This window comes from Portunus trituberculatus, chromosome 19 (assembly GCF_017591435.1).
Source record: "Portunus trituberculatus isolate SZX2019 chromosome 19, ASM1759143v1, whole genome shotgun sequence".
In the NCBI taxonomy this organism is placed as follows: domain Eukaryota; kingdom Metazoa; phylum Arthropoda; class Malacostraca; order Decapoda; family Portunidae; genus Portunus; species Portunus trituberculatus.
Genome location: NC_059273.1, coordinates 17,108,534 through 17,129,802, shown reverse-complemented (window position 1 = coordinate 17,129,802; position 21,269 = coordinate 17,108,534). Strand labels below are relative to the sequence as shown.

The window sequence follows — 21,269 nt, the reverse complement described above, 5'->3', positions numbered from 1 at the left end:
GAAACAAGACCTTCCATTTTTGACCTAACAGAATCACAAAGAACAGACGAAAAATATGAATCATTAACAATAAGTCCACCATAAACCACTAAATACAATCCCAAACTGTCTTAGGATTACCAAACACATATCGCTCTCTGGCTTCTCATTACTGTTTTCAAAGGCCTCAGAGAACAGAGATGACGGCAATTTTCAAAAGCCACAGACACAATTAATATTTCGGAAGGCCACAAAGATGATCTTTATATTCAAAGGCTAAAGAGATTATTGTCCAAAAACATCATTACTATTCTCAAAGGCCACAAAACACAGAGATCACGACAATTTCGCTATTTTCAAGGGCCACAGATATTATTGTAATCTTCAAAAGCTACAGAGATGATTACTAAAATAAAGAATATATTGACATATTCTCATTAATGTTTCCTTTAATCGGTGACCCGGAAAGTATGTCAAACTATCACTAGAACCACAAAAACAAAAAACCTGAAATCCCCTATAACCAACAAAACAATCTATTAAAAGAACTCGATATAAATTTAACATTGTTTAAGAATACGGACCTGAAAACTCCAAGTGACGCTCGATAACCAGTAACACAATCATGTAGGGCCTGGGATTCATTGAGCACGAAGGAACGAGTGACGAAACTCTATCTGGAGACGGTGGCTGAGGCGAGGTGAGGCGAGATATTGTCAATTGGCGAAGGTATGACTGAGGCGCGGGAAGGTAACACCGAGGAAACGTAATCAAAGATCCTTCCTCCCTACTTCATTGCTCCTGTGCTCCTCCCCCTGCCTTAGGCTAAAAAGCACGTTTTGTAGTCTTAGCGTCTCTTAACTATCTCGTCTTAATTCTTCTTCTTGGAAATTTGTTGCATGAACTGTGCAAATAATGCTGAAGAGATAAACGCAAACACACACACACACACACACACACACACACACACACACACACACACACACACACACACACACACACACACACACACACACACAGAGAGAGAGAAAACAATAATTTGCTAAGCATGATTAAATGGAGAATATTAAATTAGACTCTTACATCAGGAAATATTTCTGAAATTCTTACAACCATCAGCCAACCTCACACCCATTGTCCCCCCATCTCTCTCTCTCTCTCTCTCTCTCTCTCTCTCTCTCTCTCTCTCTCTCTCTATATATATATATATATATATATATATATATATATATATATATATATATATATATATATATATATATATATATATATATATATATATATATATATATATATATATATATATATATATATATATATATATATATATATCGTGTTATGTCCCATGTGTGTGTTTCACTGTTTGATCTGCTGCAGTCTCTGACGAGACAACCAGACGTTACCCTACGGAACGAGCTCAGAACTCATTATTTCCGATCTTCGGATAGGCCTGAGACCAGGCACACACCGGGACAACAAGGTCACAACTCCTCGATTTACATCCCGTACCTACTCACTGCTAGATGAACAGGGGCTACACGTGAAAGGAGACACACCCAAATATCTCCACCCGGCCGGGGAATCGAACCCCGGTCCTCTGGCTTGTGAAGCCAGCGCTCTAACCACTGAGCTACCGTGTGTGTGTGTGTGTGTGTGTGTGTGTGTGTGTGTGTGTGTGTGTGTGTGTATGTGCGTCACTAAGAAGACGTTATTTTATCCATGGGTTTAGTGTCTTTCATGTTCCATCCATTATTCATCCCGTCTTTCTTTCTTTTTTTTTTTTTCTATCTAATCCCCTACAGAATGGCGGCAGAAACAGAATTGTTTGATCGAAACACACACACACACACACACACACACACACACACACACACACACACACACACACACACACACACCGCGTAGTGTAGTGGTTAGAACGCTCGACTCACAATCGAGAGGCCCGGGTTCGAGTCCCGGAAAGCGGCGAGGCGAATGGGCAAGCCTCTTAATGTGTGGCCCCTGTTCATCTAGCAGTAAATAGGTACGGGATGTAACTCGAGGGGTTGTGGCCTCGCTTTCCTGGTGTGTGGATTGTGTTGTGGTCTCAGTCCTGCCCGAAGATCGGTCTATGAGCTCTGAGCTCGCTCCGTAATGGGAAAGACTGGTTGGGTGACCAGTAGACGACCGAGGTGAATTACACACACACACACACACACACACACACACACACACACACACACACACACACACACACACACACGAAAAGACAAAAAATAGTTCTTCCTGACATGAGGCTTTAAAGATTTTCATTAAGCAAATAATCGTGATATTCTCTCTCTCTCTCTCTCTCTCTCTCTCTCTCTCTCTCTCTCTCTCTCTCTCTCTCTCTCTCTCTCTCCCCTCTTCACCTAAAATATTTTACTTTTGATGCAGTTTAAAATTATAAAACAAAAATGCACATAAAAAATATACTCATAGATCTGTGTGTGTGTGTGTGTGTGTGTGTGTGTGTGTGTGTGTGTGTGTGTGTGTGTGTGTGTGTGTGTGTGTGTGTGTGTGTGTGTCGTCGCCATTGTTTTAGTTTCATTACCCACCATCGGAATGACGTCAGGGCAAGATAGATTTTCGTAACCACACGACATTGGACACTTGTTGCTCGTATCATGGCTTTTACCCCCTTTCCTCCTTCCTTCCATTCTTCTCTTCCTTATATTCCTCCATCTTTCTCCCCTGGGGCTCTCGCGGTCACTCAGTCCCTCTGGCGTTCATCTAGTCCTCGTTTTCCTTCACGTCTTCAGCGTTCTACTCAACTCTGTCCACTTCTCTCCATCTGGCGCTCACTTCCCGCTCTCCATCATCGCTCTATTTGAACTTCCCCAAGTACCAAGGGCCAACTCCGCTAACTTTCCGCACGTCCTATACTCAGACAGGCTTCAGAATTCGTCTCGTTGGGGTATTGAGATGTCAGTGTTGCCAGATCCATGAAAACTTCTCTCTCCGTCTTCTTCCTCTTCCTCCCTTCCCCGATATCGATAATCTATGGGTACGCCAGTTTGGTTTCAGGTAAAGAATTCAATATATGTGTTGCCTTGTGGAGTTTTTGCATCGTTTTCTTTTTATTATTTTACTTGTCTGGATATGTTTTCTTTTTATTATCGGCAGTTTTTTTTTTTTTCTTGAAATTTACTTTCATTCAGTTATTTTAGTTGCAGGTAAAAAATTCAATGTATGTGATCTTTTCTTTTTGTACTTTTTATTATACACACCTTTCTTCCCTGGAGGTGATCTTTTGCGTTTAAGTTTAGTCTTTCTTCCCATCAATGTACTTTCAGGTAAGGAATTCCAATTATGTAATGCTTCAGGTAGTCTTTGTCTTTATATATATATATATATATATATATATATATATATATATATATATATATATATATATATATATATATATATATATATATATATATATATATATATATATATATATATATATATATATATGTGTGTGTGTGTGTGTGTGTGTGTGTGTGTGTGTGTGTGTGTGTGTGTGTGTGTGTGTGTGTGTGTGTGTGTAACTTCACTATATACCCTCTTCTTACATTAACACATATCTATTCATTACAAATAATTATCACCCTTACCTTCCCTTCTCTACTCGATTCATATCAGATCAACTATACTTTCTCTCTTACCAGCAAATATCACCATATATATTTCCTCCCATACTAACACATTATTACTTGAAACACCCTTGCCTTCCTTTCCTGCACATTCCACGTCACAGGAACATCCACATGCAGCCTCCGTCTCCATGTACCTCTCTTCCTTCTTCCTTGTCCGAGTTTGCCTCATGAAAAAACAAGGACACGTAATATTCTTCCTCCTCTGTTGTGTGCTCCCGCCCAGCTAATGATGCGCCTCATTGTTCCTTGGCCGGGTTTTGTTCTGACAGTAAAATTGCCTTGATTATAAATGCGGATACCATTTATTAATATGCTTTCGCGGTTAATGAGAGAGAGAGAGAGAGAGAGAGAGAGAGAGAGAGAGAGAGAGAGAGAGAATTGTTGGGTTGGGATGATGATAATGACAACCTGACAAACGGAGTGAGAGAATTACCTCACCTTGATTCGCCTGGCTTTGAGGGACCAAAGTAATTAGGTTGCCGGGACAACTCATGAGGCCCGGAAGACTGTCCTCGTTGTCCCACAGATCCAAGGGACGCGTCGGGGCACAAAATGAGAGACGGGGATGGATTGGATTGAGCAGTGGTGGGCTTGCTGCATCGAGGAAATAAGGGGATGGTGCTTGGTACGGGCAGGCATTGAGTGCATACGTGGTGGTGATAATGATAGTAGTGGTGTTGGTGATGATGGTGGTGACAATATAAGGCTCAGTGAAGAAGGAAAATGTTGAAGTTTAAGAATGGTATATTGGTGATTGCAATAATTGAACATCCATTGACGATGATGAGGGAAAACTCACATGTTTCACTATTTCATTGGTATGATTTCTTTTATCCATCATCATGTACAACTAAAGAAAGAAACTTATTTTGTACACCTATAACTTAGAAATCAAAGATGTTATGGTGGTGATGAGAGAGAGAGAGAGAGAGAGAGAGAGAGAGAGAGAGAGAGAGAGAGAGAGAGTAGTCATTCTTAATGAGTTCGTCAGCTCTTATACATGTATGCAGTCGCCAATATTTTCTGTCTTGTGTGTCCTCTTTCTCACCCAGATTTCTTGCATCTGTCTGAATTTTATTTCTCCACTCTCTATCTTATAGTTCTTCCTCCGTCATCCATTCCATCCATTCATACTATAATCATCCACTTTTGTAAGTCCTAAGCAGTTCTCTCGCCTTCTGGGCGACTGATATAACTCCTGACTCCAAGGATGATATATAGTGATTACAACAAGGGAGGACTCAGTGGTTATGACGAAGAAAAATGATGAAGGCTAAAGATGGTATGGTGGTGATGACTACAACTCATTGGTTATGACGAAGTAAAATACTGAGGTTTAAAGGTAAGCACTATTTGAGTTTCAAGAATGTCCTCAAGGATATAATGACTCTTGGGAAAGGTATTGTCTTTCTGAATAGTCACGGAGAAGAAGGAGCACAATGCATCATGACGATAAGAAATGAAATCGCGAAAAAGAACAAAAGAAAAAGCTGCATCACTTTTTTGTCTTGTACGTTCAATGTTTGAATTTTTATTTCAAGCACTAATGACGACGTCAGTCTGGCATGGAAGCCTCATCTAAATGCAGAGAAAGAAGAATATGAATTACGACTATCTTCTTTCACTATTCCCAAGTCTACGGATGTAATAGTATTTGAATAAGGATGATAGGTTGAAATAGGTAGATATGTTTCATGAATGGACTGCCACGTGTAGGCCTGATGGCTTGTTGGAGCTTCCCTTATTTTTATGTTATGTCAACCAGAGAGAGAGAGAAAAAAAAAGACTTAAAACATACGTCATCATCCTTTCCTTTCCTAGCTCTTCCATACCATATTATCAACTTTACCTTCCATTTTCCTGATGTTGTTACTTACTCTATGACATCTTTATTTGGTTCAGGGACAACTAGACGACAGTCACCTGGGCAACAAGACAACTAGACAAAAACCAATGGAGTGACATGATGGTACGGCAACAAAACTTTTCAGTATGTATAGTCGACCCCATACTCGATGAAGAAGCCTCCATTTCGCTGTCTTTAACTACAGTCACATGTACACTCAAGGAGTTTTAACAGAAGTCGTAACGAATAAATTTAGCCATATCCCTTTCCCAATCCCACTCCATGTCCACCTCCCCAGTCTCCATCCCTTCTCCGTCCTTGTTTCTATATTTTCATGCCCCCTTTTCTCTGGCCTTCATCTACGCCCTCCTCTCTCTCTCTCTCTCTCTCTCTCTCTCTCTCTCTCTCTCTCTCTCTCTCTCTCTCTCTCTCTCTCTCTCTCTCTCTCTCTCTCTCTCTCTCTCTCTTTTCTGTCAAATGTTTTATTGGCCATTGTTAGCCTGATATTTTACTTCATATATCACATATATTACGACATGGCATTATGGTAAGTCAGATTGATGTAGTTAGGCCACTAAGTTTATCATGCAACAACTAATACCTGATGTGTAAAAACCTCAGTGTCGTGTTTGTCGTTCCACAGTTCATCCAACACTGAAATCATCAATACCCTTCATTTGTTTATTATTTTATTGAATTTGTTGCGTCAGCCAGTTTTAAAATTGTGAGTTCTAGTTCCACCTATCATTATTTTCTCATACACACTCGACATTAGCTGGGATGTTCTCGTCATACAGGACGTCCACGGGTGTAAGTTTTATCAAACTTCTCAGCATCGTCCTCAGGTTTATCAAATCTTCATAGTTTTCGTCAAATAAAATCTGGAATGCCCCCATTGCCTATTTGTCGAGACCAGCTGTCCGTCCACTCTTTTGAATTTTGTCGCCTTTTCATCCTGTCACTCATGTTGCAGTCGTCCGGTTGACAATCAGCCAACTGACTGTCGTTCAATAGCCACCGAACCCTTTACGTATTTAATCAACTCTGAAACTGTGTACGTGTGATATTGTGGATGAGATTAAGACCCTCTTTCTTCTAAAGTCTCACCAAATTTCCCTTTCGTTCCCTTACCTTTCCTTCTGTTCCCTTCCTTTCCCTTCCCTTCCCTTCCCTTTCCCTTCCCCTTCCCCTTCCTTCCCTTCCCTTTCCTTCCCTTCCCTTTCCCTTCCCTTTCCTTTCCTTTCCTTTCCTTTCCTTTCCTTTCCTTTCTCTTTCCCTTCCTTCCCTTCCCTATCCTTTCCTTCCCTTTCCCACTATAACGACACACATTACACACCTGCATTAAGAGGGTTCCTGGTACAAGGTCGCATAAACAAGAAATTACTTTAACTCGGCATTATGAGGTGTCTTTTCTACACAAAGCAGTATACTGGCTGTGAGTTCTCTACCTCAGACACTGGAGAGGAGAAGGAGGGAAGGAGGAGGAGGAAGATGAGAAAGAGAAGGAGGAGGAGGAGGAGGAGGAGGAGGAGGAGGAGGAGGAGAAATAGGAGGAGGAAGAAGAAGAACAAAAAGAAGAAGAAGAAGAAGAAGAAGAAGAGTGAAAAAGAAAAGAGAAAATAGGAAAAACTGAAAAAAAGAAGAAAGTACAAGTAGTATGACGATGAGGAGTACGAGATGGAGGACGAGGAGAATTAAGAGGAGGAGAAGAACCATTATTATCTTCACATCTACACTTCAGTGCACCCGAGGCTAAGGACATTCAGGGCACACGATGACACGAATTGCTAATCCAAGAGCACCGAGTCGCCATCTTGCTCCCCAGACCCCGAGAGTTCTCTTGGGAAAACCTGAGGGAACTACTGTGTCACGCTCGTAATGACATCAAAGCGAGTGCCGAAACTTTGACTTCTTGGGCGTAAGCGTTTTCCTTCATATTAAACGATGCTTTTCTATGCATTCCATGATTTTTTTTTCTTTTTTTCTTTTTTTTTGTGTGTGTGTGAGAAAATAGAATTTTGCAAATTTTCAAGCGTGAGAAAACTTTGTATCTAAATGTTTTTATTTTTTCCCTTCACTTCTGTCACACACACACACACACACACACACACACACACACACACACACACACACACACACACACACACACACACACACACACACACACACATACACACACATAAAACCACAACCACAGAAAAGAAAAAAAAGAAAATAAGAATTTTCAATGAAAACTAACCTCCATGCATGGAAATAAATTATTTGGTGGTCATAGCATACGGCCACATACCGAGACAAGGTTACATGTCCACACACACACACACACACACACACACACACACACACACACACACACACACACACACACACACACACACACACACACACACACACACACACACACACACACACACACACACACACACACACACACACACACACACACACACACACACACACACACACACACACGCCCGGTAGCTCAGTGGTTAGAGCGCTGGCTTCACAAGCCAGAGGACCGGGGTTCGATTCCCCGGCCGGGTGGAGATATTTGGATGTGTCTCCTTTCACGTGTAGCCCCTGTTCACCTAGCAGTGAGTAGGTACGGGATGTAAATCGAGGAGTTGTAACCTTGTTGTCCCGGTGTGTGGTGTGTGCCTGGTCTCAGGCCTGTCCGAAGATCGGAAACAATGAGCTCTGAGCTCGTTCCGTAGGGTAACGTCTGGCTGTCTCGTCAGAGACTGCAGCAGATCAAACAGTGAATTACACACACACACACACACACACACACACACTCTCTCTCTCTCTCTCTCTCTCTCTCTCTCTCTCTCTCTCTCTCTCTCTCTCTCTCTCTCTCTCTCTCTCTCTCTGATACTATCATTGACACTCTCACTGACACACTCACTTCACCAATAATCAATGTCTGTGCATCATTAATATCCTCAATACGCAGGGTTTTGTACTACGTTCTCGCAGTGGACACGAGAAACCTTGATCTCCACTGTCTCTCGTCGGGGGTTCGTTTCCAGCTTTTGCTTCACATACTCGATTATCAATATATAAGGCGAGGAAGGGTGTGCCGTAGGTAAGAAGTATGTGTGTGTGTGTGTGTGTGTGTGTGTGTGTGTGTGTGGGTACGGTTCTCCAGCAGTCGTGGGTTCACATTCGTTGCCTAAAGCCGGACACACTACGCTTTGTATCCAATCACACATTCCCCGCAGGTAATTCCTGGCCGGGACACACACCACCCAAGCACCCCACACAGGACTGAGTACCTCCCACTCTCGTCCTGTTCCCCATTGCACTGTGTGACCTCGTTCCTGTGGTTAAAATAAAATCAATCAGTCAATCTCAACTCTCGGTCTTTCAGTCAGTTGTCTCGATAGTCACAGGAGATAATAAGAGATTTACTGCTGTTTATTTAGATTCACAGACGTTAATTCCTTGTAGAATCACACTTTTTAGTATACTCCAAGGAGCTCGAGGACGAGGAGGAAAAATCACTACCACCGCTTACCGCCAGAGTTGTTCTTTTGTGTTGGTCTGGCGGGTTTTATTCCCCTGTATTATTTCCAGGTAGGTGCGTGAGGGATTTTCCATGTTCGGCCTCAAGCCAGTAATAAATGATTTTATTAGGTTCCCGCGCTTCAGTCCCGAGCACGAGACTCCAGACGCCGGTGAAGATTACTCACACACTCACACTCGCGTTACACGATACGGTGGGTGAGTCATTCCGAAGGCTTTACCACCGTAAGAAGGTGACATAACTCCATCCTGGCGTCCTCTGAATGATAAGTTACCCACACTAACCTCGATGTCAAGTGCCTCGTCTGCTTCCAAGAACCCTCCACTTCTGGCAGGCAACCTCTCCACCCTCACCTGCCTCTCGTTCTCCACCTTATCAGTGCTATCACTCGTCCCATGAGCCGCGTGGGCACTTGGTCGAGTCCGTCTCCCAAACTCGGTTGCACCAAAACCATGACGCAGTGTTGAGTTGGCTGGACCGCTCCTTCTCTAGTGAACTCTTGAATCATTCGCTTTATGTTGAAGGAGACCAGAATACACCGTTGTCAAAGTCGTGTATGTCTCTGTAATATTAGAGAAATGGAGTAACGTATTTGTTCATGTTCCTTCACAGATTTTGGAAGTTAAAGCTGGTATAGAGATTTGCCTGTGAATTGCGCCTACCGGTTTGATGTGGAGTATTTGGGGTAATTGGAGGAGTCGAAAGCAATTTCAGCCGACCAGCCGTCTCTGTTTAGCGCAATTACGTGAATTACATAAATAGACCAGCATCATTTCCAAGCGAATCTGGGAAAAGTTGCAGTTTTGCGCTGAGCCTCTGATATAACGTATTAAAACTCCCTAAACACACACACACACACACACACACACACACACACACACACACACACACACACACACACACACACACACACTCTCTCTCTCTCTCTCTCTCTCTCTCTCTCTCTCTCTCTCTCTCTCTCTCTCTGAAATAAGATTTTTTTTTATTTCAAAGACAATATTCTTTTTTAGGTATTCCTTATTGATAAACCTCAATCATTAAAGAAAACAATAATTCTTTTGACGTGTCTCATTATTATTCACGTGTAATTCTCACCTAACTAAAGAGAGCCCTTATGTCCAGAACTCTTCACCGAGGTCACGTTCTTGTGTTCTGGAAAGAAATAAGCAAATTGTTCTTCGTCCCTTTGTTATTCTGTAGGAACCGCATTTTCTTTAACGTATCTTCATCACATATCGTCTTTAACACGGTCTGATGAAAGTTTCTGAGGGTTTTCTCAAGAGTCTTAGTGATCGAAGTGATAAATTAACAAGTTTTCTACATCGTTAACAAAAGCAGCTATGCACAAAAACGTGTAAAATCATCTCTATGGCTTCTGAAAGCAGTCATTATGGGGAAGAAAATGTCTCAGAATACAGATCATGATTACATATCTGTGGAGTTACGCATATTTATTTTATCCTGTTATTTCTGCGGCCCTTTGAAAAATATATATTGTTTTATGTAGGAGGGACTCAGTCTGGTCAAGAGAAAACAAAACAGGCCGCCGTGGTACAGTGGAACCATGCGTGCTTTGGGGTCCGAGGGGTCTCCAAGCGCACGGGTTCGAATCCTATCCACGGTCCGAGTGTAGGTTGGGCTTCCTCACTCGGGGCAATGGTTTCCTATCGGGTGGGCTTTGAGATAGGAGATACCCCAAAAAAGTATTTCCTTTAGCCCATAAATTCCCGTATGGTATAAATAAAAAAAAAAAGAAGATCCACTGAGGGTTCCAATAACAAAGAGTAAAATGAAAAGGAGTAACCAAGATTATGAGGAGTGTCTTGCCTGTATGATAGAACGACGAGGAAGAGTTGTGGTCCCAGTTTTTTTTTATACTTTTTGGGATGCCTCCTATCTCAAAGCCCACCCGCTAGGAAACCCTTGCCCTGAGTGAGGAAGCACATGTCCCTTCTGCAGCTACGAGAGAGGATAAGCTAACTCTCTCTACCCTATACTTCCCTTTCCCTCCTCTCTTCCTCACCCTCACTCGACTCCCGCCGCAGTTGAAGTTATAATGGTGTGCTTTGGGGAAAACTGACTCAAAGTGATGGCCGTGGTGGTGGTGGTCGTCGTCGCATGGTCCAGCGGCCATCCTCGTTTCCCTCGTTACAGGGGTTCTAGGAAAGGCTACAGTGCGGGAGGAAGGAACGACCCGAAAGGTGTTATTGCTTTTTCTTTTATTTCATGAGGGAAGGAACTGGAGGGGAATCATTAGCAGCCTAGACCCGTACTTTCATAACTTGCTGTTCGAAGAATCTAGCGGAACATTTATGAAAAATAAGAATTAATATAAGACGGAACACTTACCCTGTTTTTGGTAAATGCTTTTCCGGTGGTACTTTATATGCAAATCAGAATCAGTGAATTATACCAATAATAATAATGATAATAATAATAATAATAATAATAATAATAATAATAATAATAATAATAATAATTATTATTATTATTATTATTATTATTATTATTATTATTATTATTATTCATTATTATTATTATTATTATTATTATTATTATTATTATTATTATTATTATTATTATTATTTCATTATTATTATTATTATTATTATTATTATTATTATTATTATTATTATTATTATTATTATTATTATTATTATTATTATTATTATTATTATTATTATTATTATTATGTTCGCAATAATAATAATAGTAATAATAATAATAATAATAATAATAATAATAATAATAATAATAATAATAATAATGAAAATGAATGACTAGGTAATGTATTGCTATTCCTTCCCGTATCTGGTGGTCAGTAGAATTTCCATATGTAATGTTTCCGATGAAGTAATCAGTCCTGTGTTTTCAAGTCTGATTCATCTCCAAAACACAACACCAGACATACTACTATGGCGTCCGTGCCTCTTTCTTATCCTTTTACTGTTACGGGCGTCCCATGTTAACATTTATTACACGTAAAAAGAATAGCGTGTACACAAAAGCAAAACTGTGGCTGACATTGTCTTCTCTCGGTTGTAAAACTATTTAGGAGACAACAGTGCAAAAGCAACGGTCTAAAAAGCTGCAGGTGATTATGGAAAAAAATTGCTGCCAGTGAAAGGATTAAAGTTGTATGGGCAGCGTACACTTATCACGATTTTTATTTAATTTTTTTTTCTATTTTTTTTATTTTTTTGTAAGGTGGATGGGTCGTTTGGGAGAGAAATCTCAAGCAAAGAGCACTCGTATCCCTTCTGTGCTCCCCTTAGCACATGAAAGCCAGTGATGAAAAGCGGAGAGGAGAGGGCAATGGGGAGGAGTGGCTTCGTGCATAGGCTGAGTGCTGGAGAAGAGGGGAGTATGAGAGCGTCAGGTGCATAGACTGAATCCTGATAAACTATTACTCTCTCCTTATCAATCAGTTTGAACTCAGTGTCATCAGTGAGGCTGCCTTGGATGTGCGGCGCTCGTCTTATGTATCAACCTTTTTCGGTGGTAAAACTCAGTTGGTTTGCTACTTTCCTTTATTGTTGTGAGAAATGGCACGTCCAATTTGAGGTCTTATTCGCAATAGACTCACACGATTATTGTGCCTTTGGTGGGGTCGCGATCAATCTATCCACTTTGTCAGGTCTATTGTTTCAGGCGCGTGAGGGAACCCCGCCAATGTGCAGTGCGAGGCCCGCTACCCGCCAGTGTGGGCTGTGGCGATGATGAGGAACAAAGAAATGAATCAACGACACAATGCCGTCACTCACTGTTTGATCATGGAGCGAGTGTACGAACGTATTACCAGTCTTTGTTTCCTTCCTAGCTCAGCCAATCATTCTCTCCAGTTCATGTTAAGTGTGAGTAAACAAAATTTAATTAGTTAATGAAATTCGTAAATAATTTTTTTTTGTTCGAAAGTTTTCTTAAAATTGCTCATACGAGAATAACACAACAGCTGTCGCTGATTATTATTTTCTGTTCAGGACATAATATGAGAAAAATAACTAATTTATTTTTTCATTTCGTGGACAGATAAAAAAAAATTCCCAATATGGTTATCTGCAGTCCTTCACTTTCTGCAATATGGGGAAGCTAGGAATGACGGGAAATAAACAACCGTGAGGTCATCTTATGAAGAAATGGCTGATGCCCATAATGATCCACACCCATATCTCTTCACATTCGCATCACCTTCTTAGCAACACAGACACTCAGCACACTCACCTTTGTCCTCCAGACAGTGTTCGTCGAGCAAGTCACTCGAGCATTCTTCTTGCCAGTTAATCATTTATGAATTTATCATCCGCCACGCCAGTCCATTTCCGAGTTTTCATTAATACGAGTATATCGTGACGACTTCGTGTTCAGCGTAAAGGTGTTTTTGGCAAAACGGCAGATTTTTTTTAGCGCTATTAGCCACTGTTTATTTCTCACTAAGGTGAGGGACATGCAGATCATATTCACGAAGAGTCTGGAGTGCCAGGACTTTTCCATCACTCCCATACTTCCACAAAACGACGGGAAGTTGAAGTATCACGTCCATCACTTCTGGCGCGCGGTGAATATTCACACAACTGTTAAGAGCCAACAGTCTGGCCACATCGCTGGTCACCATACCCCAACGCTCCCTCCTTGCACACCATGCCCACCTACTCCGCACTACAGCACTACGTCCCAAATCACTCATTGCACACCTTCCTGGCACGCCTCTCCACATCCATGCCCACGCCACGTCACCTCCCATACCTCACACACTATACTGCAACGTCTCATGCACCACACTGCACTGCCCCTTACGAAATAAAGCACCACTCCTCTATACACCCTTCCTGATGACTGCACTAGACAGTTCACGACGCAAGACAGCTGATCTTATAACACCCAAAACTAAGCTGTCACTCCGTCCACACCATGGCACAAACCACTTAGCACTGTTCCACACAAGGCACATACCAAACACAGACACGAGACACAGGCAACTCCCCACGCCAGCGATCTGTGCACCGAGGTGGCAGTGTGGCCTGTCGCTCCACCGCCAGCGCGAGGTAAACAGTGGCAGCAGCACCCGGGTCTGCCAGCCACGCCTCCTCCACCTCCTCCTCCACCTCCCAGCGCTGCACGTGCGTAAGCGCCCTTCTTGCCACTCTGACTTGCCTTTCTTCTTCCATCTTCTTTGAATTATCTACTGTCTTAATCTACTATACTCATCTTCTGTTTTCTAAGTTTAACGCTTATGTAGAGTCAGTCTCTCTCTCTCTCTCTCTCTCTCTCTCTCTCTCTCTCTCTCTCTCTCTCTCTCTCTCTCTCTCTCTCTCTCTCTCTCTCTCTCCATTAATCTTCTTTTCCATCTCGTTTCCCTCATCCATTCCAGCTTTCCATTCCTCCATCGTCTTTTTTATTTATATCAGTCTAGCTTCTCGTCTTTTTCCCCCAGCCTCCTCACTTTTCTCATCATTGCTCATCGTTGGATTCACGGACTCATTTTTTCCCTCTCGATCACGCCTCTCATTTTTCCTCCCTGTCCCTCACCTTTGTTCCATTAAACTTGCAATATTCCTTTATTTCTCTGAATATATGTGCTGACTGACTAACCTTTATGCATTCCTCTACACGCTTCCCTTCTCGTTTCTTTTTCACCTGCATGCATGTTTACTTATATATTCAAACCAAATTACTTGTTTCTCGTTTTTTTTTTTTTTTTTTTTTATTGGGTACGAATAGCCATCGTTCTTCATTTTATTTTATCTAATTTCAATTCGTGTTGTAATTATTAGAAGCAGCATTCATACATCGCAATACAAAGACAGGACTGAAACACCACTGCACAGTGCACACATTGTATATATATATATATATATATATATATATATATATATATATATATATATATATATATATATATATATATATATATATATATATATATATATATATATATATATATATATATATATATATATATATATATATATATATATATATATATATATATATATATATATATATATATATATATATATATATATATATATATATATATATATATATATATATATACACACATATTTCCACTGCATTTGCAACGCTATTCTTTATATTTCATTATTCATTATTAGCATTATTCAATGTGGCGCAGGCAGTCAAGCATACCTAACATACCGGTAAACAATAACTTCCATAAAACTAACAGCATACTCATAAATTCGCCTTGCTCTACGTCCCTCGCCAAGGTTTGTGAAAAGCTCGAGGTTGTACAGAGATTTTGGAAGACGTGCATCTTGAGGGATGACTATAAAAAAAGAAGATTGAGTAGTGGGACTGCAGCAAATATTTCACAAAACATATCAAATTAGTCAATTCTATTATTTTGATTATTCTTTAATGATATAGTATGAAAATTTTCATCGTTACCACTGCATCATTTTTTTATTTATTCATTTTATTTTTATTTTTTTTTTTTTTATGGCATCCCAGGTCAGATGATTCTATAATTTTCATGAGTCTGATTCACCACGAATATGCGTTACAGCATTTTTCTTTATTAAAAAAATATTTTCTGACTTGAATTATTCCTTCATTTTATTGTACTAAAGATTTTACTTCAAACGACACCCCAAAAACTGTATACGAATTTACAACACAAGGAGACAATAATTAGCTTTTTTTATGCAAGAGGGAAGTTTGCCAAGAGCAACAAAATACTTAAAAAAAAGACCCACTTAAATTGCAAGTTCCCTAAAAGAAGAGAGGAATTAGCCAGAAAACGGACAAATGTCCAAAAACCTCCCTCTTAGAAGAAGTCAAGTAGCAGGAAGGGAGTTCCAGAGTGTACCAGAGAAAGGTATGAATGATTGAGAATACTGGTTAACTCTTGCATTAGAGAGTTGGATAGAAGAAAGCCTTGTGCAGCGAGGCCGCAGGAGGAGTTAGCAAGATGAGTAAAGCAGTCAGTATGAAAATAGCGATAAAAGATAGAAAGAGATACAACATTTCGGCGGCAAGAAAAAGGCTGAATACAATCAATCAGAGGAGGGGAGTTGATGTGACGAAAAGCTTTTGATTCCACCCGATCTAATAAAACTGTGTGAGTGGAACCCCCCAAAAACATGCGAAGAGTACTCCATACAAGGACAGATAAGGCCCCTGTGCAGAGTTAGCAGTTGGAGGGACGAGAAAAACTGGCGGAGACGCCGCAGAACATCTAACTTTATAGAAGCTGTTTTAGCAAGAGATGAGATGTGAAGTTTCCAGTTAAGATTATGAGTAAAGGACAGACCGAGGATATTCAGTGTGGAAGAGGGGGACAGTTGAGAGTCATTGAAGAAAAGGGGATAGTTGTCTGAAAAGTTGTGTCGAGTTCATAGATGGAGTAATTGAGTTTTTGAGGCATTGAACACTACTAGTTTTTTCTGCCCCAATCAGAAATCTTAGAAAGATCAGAGGTCAGGCGTACTGTGGCGTCCCTGCGTGATCTGTTGACTTCCTGAAGGGTTGGCCGTATCTGAAAGGACGTGGAAAGATGTAGGGTGGTATCATCAGCGTAAGAGCGGATAGGGCCAGACGTTTGGTTAAGAAGATCATTAATGAATAATAGAAAGAGAGTGGATGACAGGACATAACCCTGAGGAACACCACTGTTAATAGATCTAGAAGAACAGTGGCCGTCTACCACGGCTGCAATAGAATGCTCGGAAAGGAAACTTGAGATAAAGTTGCAGAGAGAAGGATAGAAACCGTGAGAGAGCAGTTTTGAAATCAAAGCTTTGTGCCAGACTCTATCAAAAGCTTTTGATATGTCTAACGCGACAGCAAAAGTTTCACCGAAATCTCTAAAAGAGGATGACCAAGACTCAGTAAGAAAAGCCAGATCACCAGTAGAGCGAGCGAAGCCATACTGATCATCAGATAGAAGATTGTGAAGTGACAGATGTTTAAGAATTTTCTTATTCAGGATAGATTATAAAACTTTAGACAAGCAAGAGATTAAATCTATAGGGCGGAAGTTTGAGGGATTAGAGCGGTCACCCTTTTTAGGAACAGGCTGAATGTAGGCAAACTTCCAGCAAGAAGGAAAGGTAGAAGTCAATAGACAGTTGAAAGAGTTTGGTCAGACAAGGTGCAAGCACGGAAGCACAGATTTTGAGAACAATAGGAGGGACCCCATCAGGTCCATAAGCCTTCCGAGGGTTTAGGCCAGCGAGGGCATGGAAAACATCATTACGAAGAATTTTGATTGAAGGCATGAAATAGTCAGAGGGAGGAGGAGAGGAGGGACAAGCCCAGAATCATCCAAGGTGGAGTTGTTAGCAAAGGTTTGAGAGAAGAGTTCAGCTTTAGAGACAGATGAGATGGCAGTGGTGCCATCAGGATGAAATAAAGGAGGAAAGATGAAGAAGTAAAGTTATTAGAGATATTTTTGGCCAGATGCCAGAAATCTCGAGGGGAGTTAGAGTTTGAAAGATTTTGACATTTTCTATTTATGAAGGAGTGTTTGGCAAGTTGAAGAACAGACTTGGCATGATTCCGGGCAGAAATATAAAGTGCATGAGATTCAGGAGATGGAAGGCTCAAGTACCTTTCGTGGGCAGCCCCTCATGTATAGCACGAGAACAGGCTGTGTTAAACCAAGGTTTAGAAGGTTTAGGCTGAGAAAAAGAATGAGAAATGTACGCCTCCATGCCAGACACTATCACCTTTGTTAAGCGTTCGACACAGAGATGGGTCTCTGACACGGAAACAGTAATCATTCCAGGGAAAATCAGCATAATACCTCCTCAGGTCCCCCCAACTGGTAGAGGCAAAACGCTAGAAGTACCTCCGTTCTGGGGGATCCTGAGGAGGGATTGGAGAAATTTGACAAGATACAGAAATGAGATTGTGATCAGAGGAGGCCAACAGAGATGACAGGGTAACAGCATAAGCAGAAGGATTATAGGTAAGGAAAAAAATCAAGAACAATCCGGCCTGGGGACATTTCTGGTCCCCTCTCCCGAAAGGGACTCCGAGGCTGGATTTAGAGTTGCCATTTTTTTTTTTTTTTCAAATGAAGGGTGTCTGTGTGGTAAGTGTATGTAGTTTTTGTGAAAAAGGAGAGTTGTCTTTAGAGGGCAGGCAGTGACTGCCCTCTTGAGTTGTGAGACACAAAGGGAAACGTTCAGCAAGATCACAACTAGCTTTAATGGAGAGTTCACAGCATCCCATGAACTAGTACTATTAGATCTCGCTGGGAGTAGATGATCGTTTCTGTAGGTGTCTACTATATCCTCCAGTGACCTACTTCAATGCAATACATTTCTTGTATTGAAATCATTTGCCTTAAAATCTATGTCGAAATTTGTTCTAGCTTACCGATTTATCAACAGAATGGCCTGTGGACAGACATGCTTAATTCACATCACAAACTGGTTATGTGACTGTGTAAACACTATACATGCGATAAGCGCCAGTGCTGTTTTGATAATTAACTCAACCACGTGTGTGTGTGTGTGTGTGTGTGTGTGTGTGTCAGAGAGAGAGCTCAGTTAACAGCGTGTCTCGTTGCAATGTTAGTGATACGCTATAAAGCAATCCATTATGATCAGATTGGAGTTTCGCATTATCGTTGTACCTAGCTGCAGCTCGGAAGGTGTTACTTTCTACTCCAGTCCTCACACCCTGAAGCGATTCAGTAATGTACTCTGAATAATACATCATGGTTGCTGGAAAATATAATATAAGATCTATTATTGTTTATGTTATGTGTGTTGTATATCTTCGTATTTGTCTGCGTTCCAAAAACTATAAAACCACAGCAATATAGCTCCTTTATTCCCTTTCCTCCTCAATTTATCAACGTTAATTCCCTTCCTTACTGCATTCCCGCAGATTTTTTCTTTTTTGTCTCGTTTGTAGTATAGCCAAGACAATCAATTTAGCTTCAGTCTAAGGCAGTAATAATCGAGGTGCTTACAGGACCTGCCAGGCAAAGACATGCTAAGTACTCAACAAGAGTGTGCACTGTGCACTGTGCAGGAATAGCCACTCTCCTCTCACCTTGCAAATATTGTGTGCTAGCAAGGTAAAATAAATCGTATTTACTTTACCTTGTGTGCTAGTGTGATTTGGTCTAGCCACGATCCAGATATACATATCTGCTGGACCGTGGGTCTAGCTGTTGTCATAGGGGGAAGGTGGGGGTGGGGGATCGAGTCTATAATATAGTCTTTTATTCGTGGATCGAATCACTGTTAGGAGCCAGAGTGTATGAGTTTATTAAGGATAATGGGAATAAGTTAACTGTTTACTACTGACTTTGGTGCTAGGTAAGTGAATTGCATCTCTTTCCAAGTTTCCAACAGTGTAGGTATATACTTCATGCACATTCTCTGTTCCTCTTTTTCTCGACGTTTCGATCTTGTTATTGAAGTTACTTTAGATTTCCAGATGTATATTTCTATCGTTACATTTTATTTTCTTCTGTTATATGCACCAAATGAAAGTGTAGGTAGTTCTTTTCTTACGACCACATTAATTTCTCATTACTTTTATGCAGAAGAACCAAGTACAGTACCAAGAACTGTTTGTAAGGGTTATTATTTTATCATTATTATATTACACTATCGTTAAACATTATGAACATAAGTAATGTGCTGCAGAACCCCAACAATCGTCTCAGTAGCCTTTGAAAATAGTGATGGGAAAGCAAAGGTGAGTGGGGTGCACCGGTGTGTCTGGCAACAAGGTGAAGGCGAAGGTTGACCTGCGTGAGTGGCAACAGTGATCACCAGTAAACAATATTCCGGACGATTAAAGCGTAAGTAAAGTATTCTCGTCGTACTTGTTACTTTTATGTCTATGTCTGCCGTAGACCTCCACTCTGGCGTCAGGGGTGGACCCTCTGCCTCACATTTGATAAGAGTTAGTGACAGGCCGGAGAATGGATGAAGGCATTGTGGTTTGTTCTGTGCCGCGCCCCTAATACATAACCATTAGAATATTTGAGTGTCTGATCACCAGGAGCGTATATGTGATAATTTTCCTACATAGTTACAGTAACATCAGCTGAGAAAGGTCGCTGGAAGAAGGGGATTCCAACAGGTAAGGGGAAGCGAGAAGGTGGCGAAAAATCAGATTTTTCATTTTCCTTTTATTTTTCCTCGCTGTAGTCATAGATGTTGAGAAATATTAGAAAAACTATGTAACAAGGACTTCCTTTGCTTTCCCCACCAGCTCCCTCCCCAGCACCAACAAGCTTGTGTACCTGGTGGGAAAACAGCATTTTTGGCAAATGTATACCATTATTAGTCCTTGTCAGTGACTCATGATACGGCTACATGTTGTGGTGGGGTAAATTCGCAGTTTCACCCTATATACCCTATCGTATATTTCTTTTTCCCTATGTCTAACAAGCTTGTGAACCTGGGGATAACCTAACCTGACCTCATTATTAATTTCCAATTGGGTAAAATGGGGTTTGAAATGCTTGTACAAGTGTGACCTAGACCGTGAGAGTTTCCTGGTCAAGACGCACCTGACCACGACAGCCCCACACTACAGACCACGACGGCCTCACACTACAGACCACGACGGCCTCATATGTTTACCCTAACGGGCCCATGTTTACCACAATAACCCCACACCAAATTTTATGTTATTGTCCTCCTGTTCCTTTCATTATGTTAACACATTAACCGCAGATGGCAACTCAGCATTCCTGAGATAGCGTTTTCTAATATGGAGCATTAAAACCCATAATGTATTGGTACACCGGTGTACCCTGCGCATATAGTGCATATAAGTATACAGGGTGTGACACGACTTTCTATAAATATTGAAAGAGGTGAGAGAACATGCATTTCTAAGTAGAAAATGTTATATACACGTATGGTTATATACACGTAAGGTTTTGTTTACCCGTAAGATGATTTTAAAATTTCTGAGAGGCACACGATAGTCCATTGTGTTTTTTATGAGGTGACGACGACTGTTGTTGGCTTGCTACAGCTAAATACTGAATGTTTTAATGTTATGTTTTGCAATCTGTGGAATGTTTCAGTATCTTACATTTAAGACAGATTGTATTAACAAGTACAGTAAAACCTCAGCTCACAACCATAATTCGTTCCTAAATCCTGTTTATCACCCAATTTGTTCGTTCCCTGAATCAATTTTTCCCATAAGAATGTATTGAAATACCATTAATCTGTTCCAGACCAAAAAAAAAATCATACTTTTGTCCATAAAACCCATTCAAAATAGACCTTTAATGTGTACATGACATGAA

At 40.9% G+C, this 21,269-nt stretch overlaps 2 protein-coding genes across 3 annotated transcripts in view; one reads left to right on the top strand and one right to left on the bottom strand.

The window, feature by feature from the left end:
• LOC123506097 (potassium/sodium hyperpolarization-activated cyclic nucleotide-gated channel 3-like) overlaps window positions 1–14,050 on the bottom strand; it is a 927,743-nt gene extending 913,693 nt beyond the window's left edge. Inside the window, exon 1 of the mRNA XM_045257964.1 lies at window positions 13,961–14,050. The gene's annotated coding sequence lies outside the window, so the exon portion shown is untranslated. The remainder of the gene's footprint in view (window positions 1–13,960) is intronic.
• Window positions 14,051–19,651: 5,601 nt separating this feature from the next.
• LOC123506095 (protein phosphatase 1K, mitochondrial-like) overlaps window positions 19,652–21,269 on the top strand; it is a 37,544-nt gene continuing 35,926 nt past the window's right edge. The window contains exon 1 of one of the 2 annotated variants that reach the window (XM_045257962.1): window positions 19,652–19,799. The gene's annotated coding sequence lies outside the window, so the exon portion shown is untranslated. Of the gene's footprint in view, window positions 19,800–19,936; window positions 20,084–21,269 lie in introns of those variants that run through there. The other variant, XM_045257963.1, reaches the window with a different exon arrangement.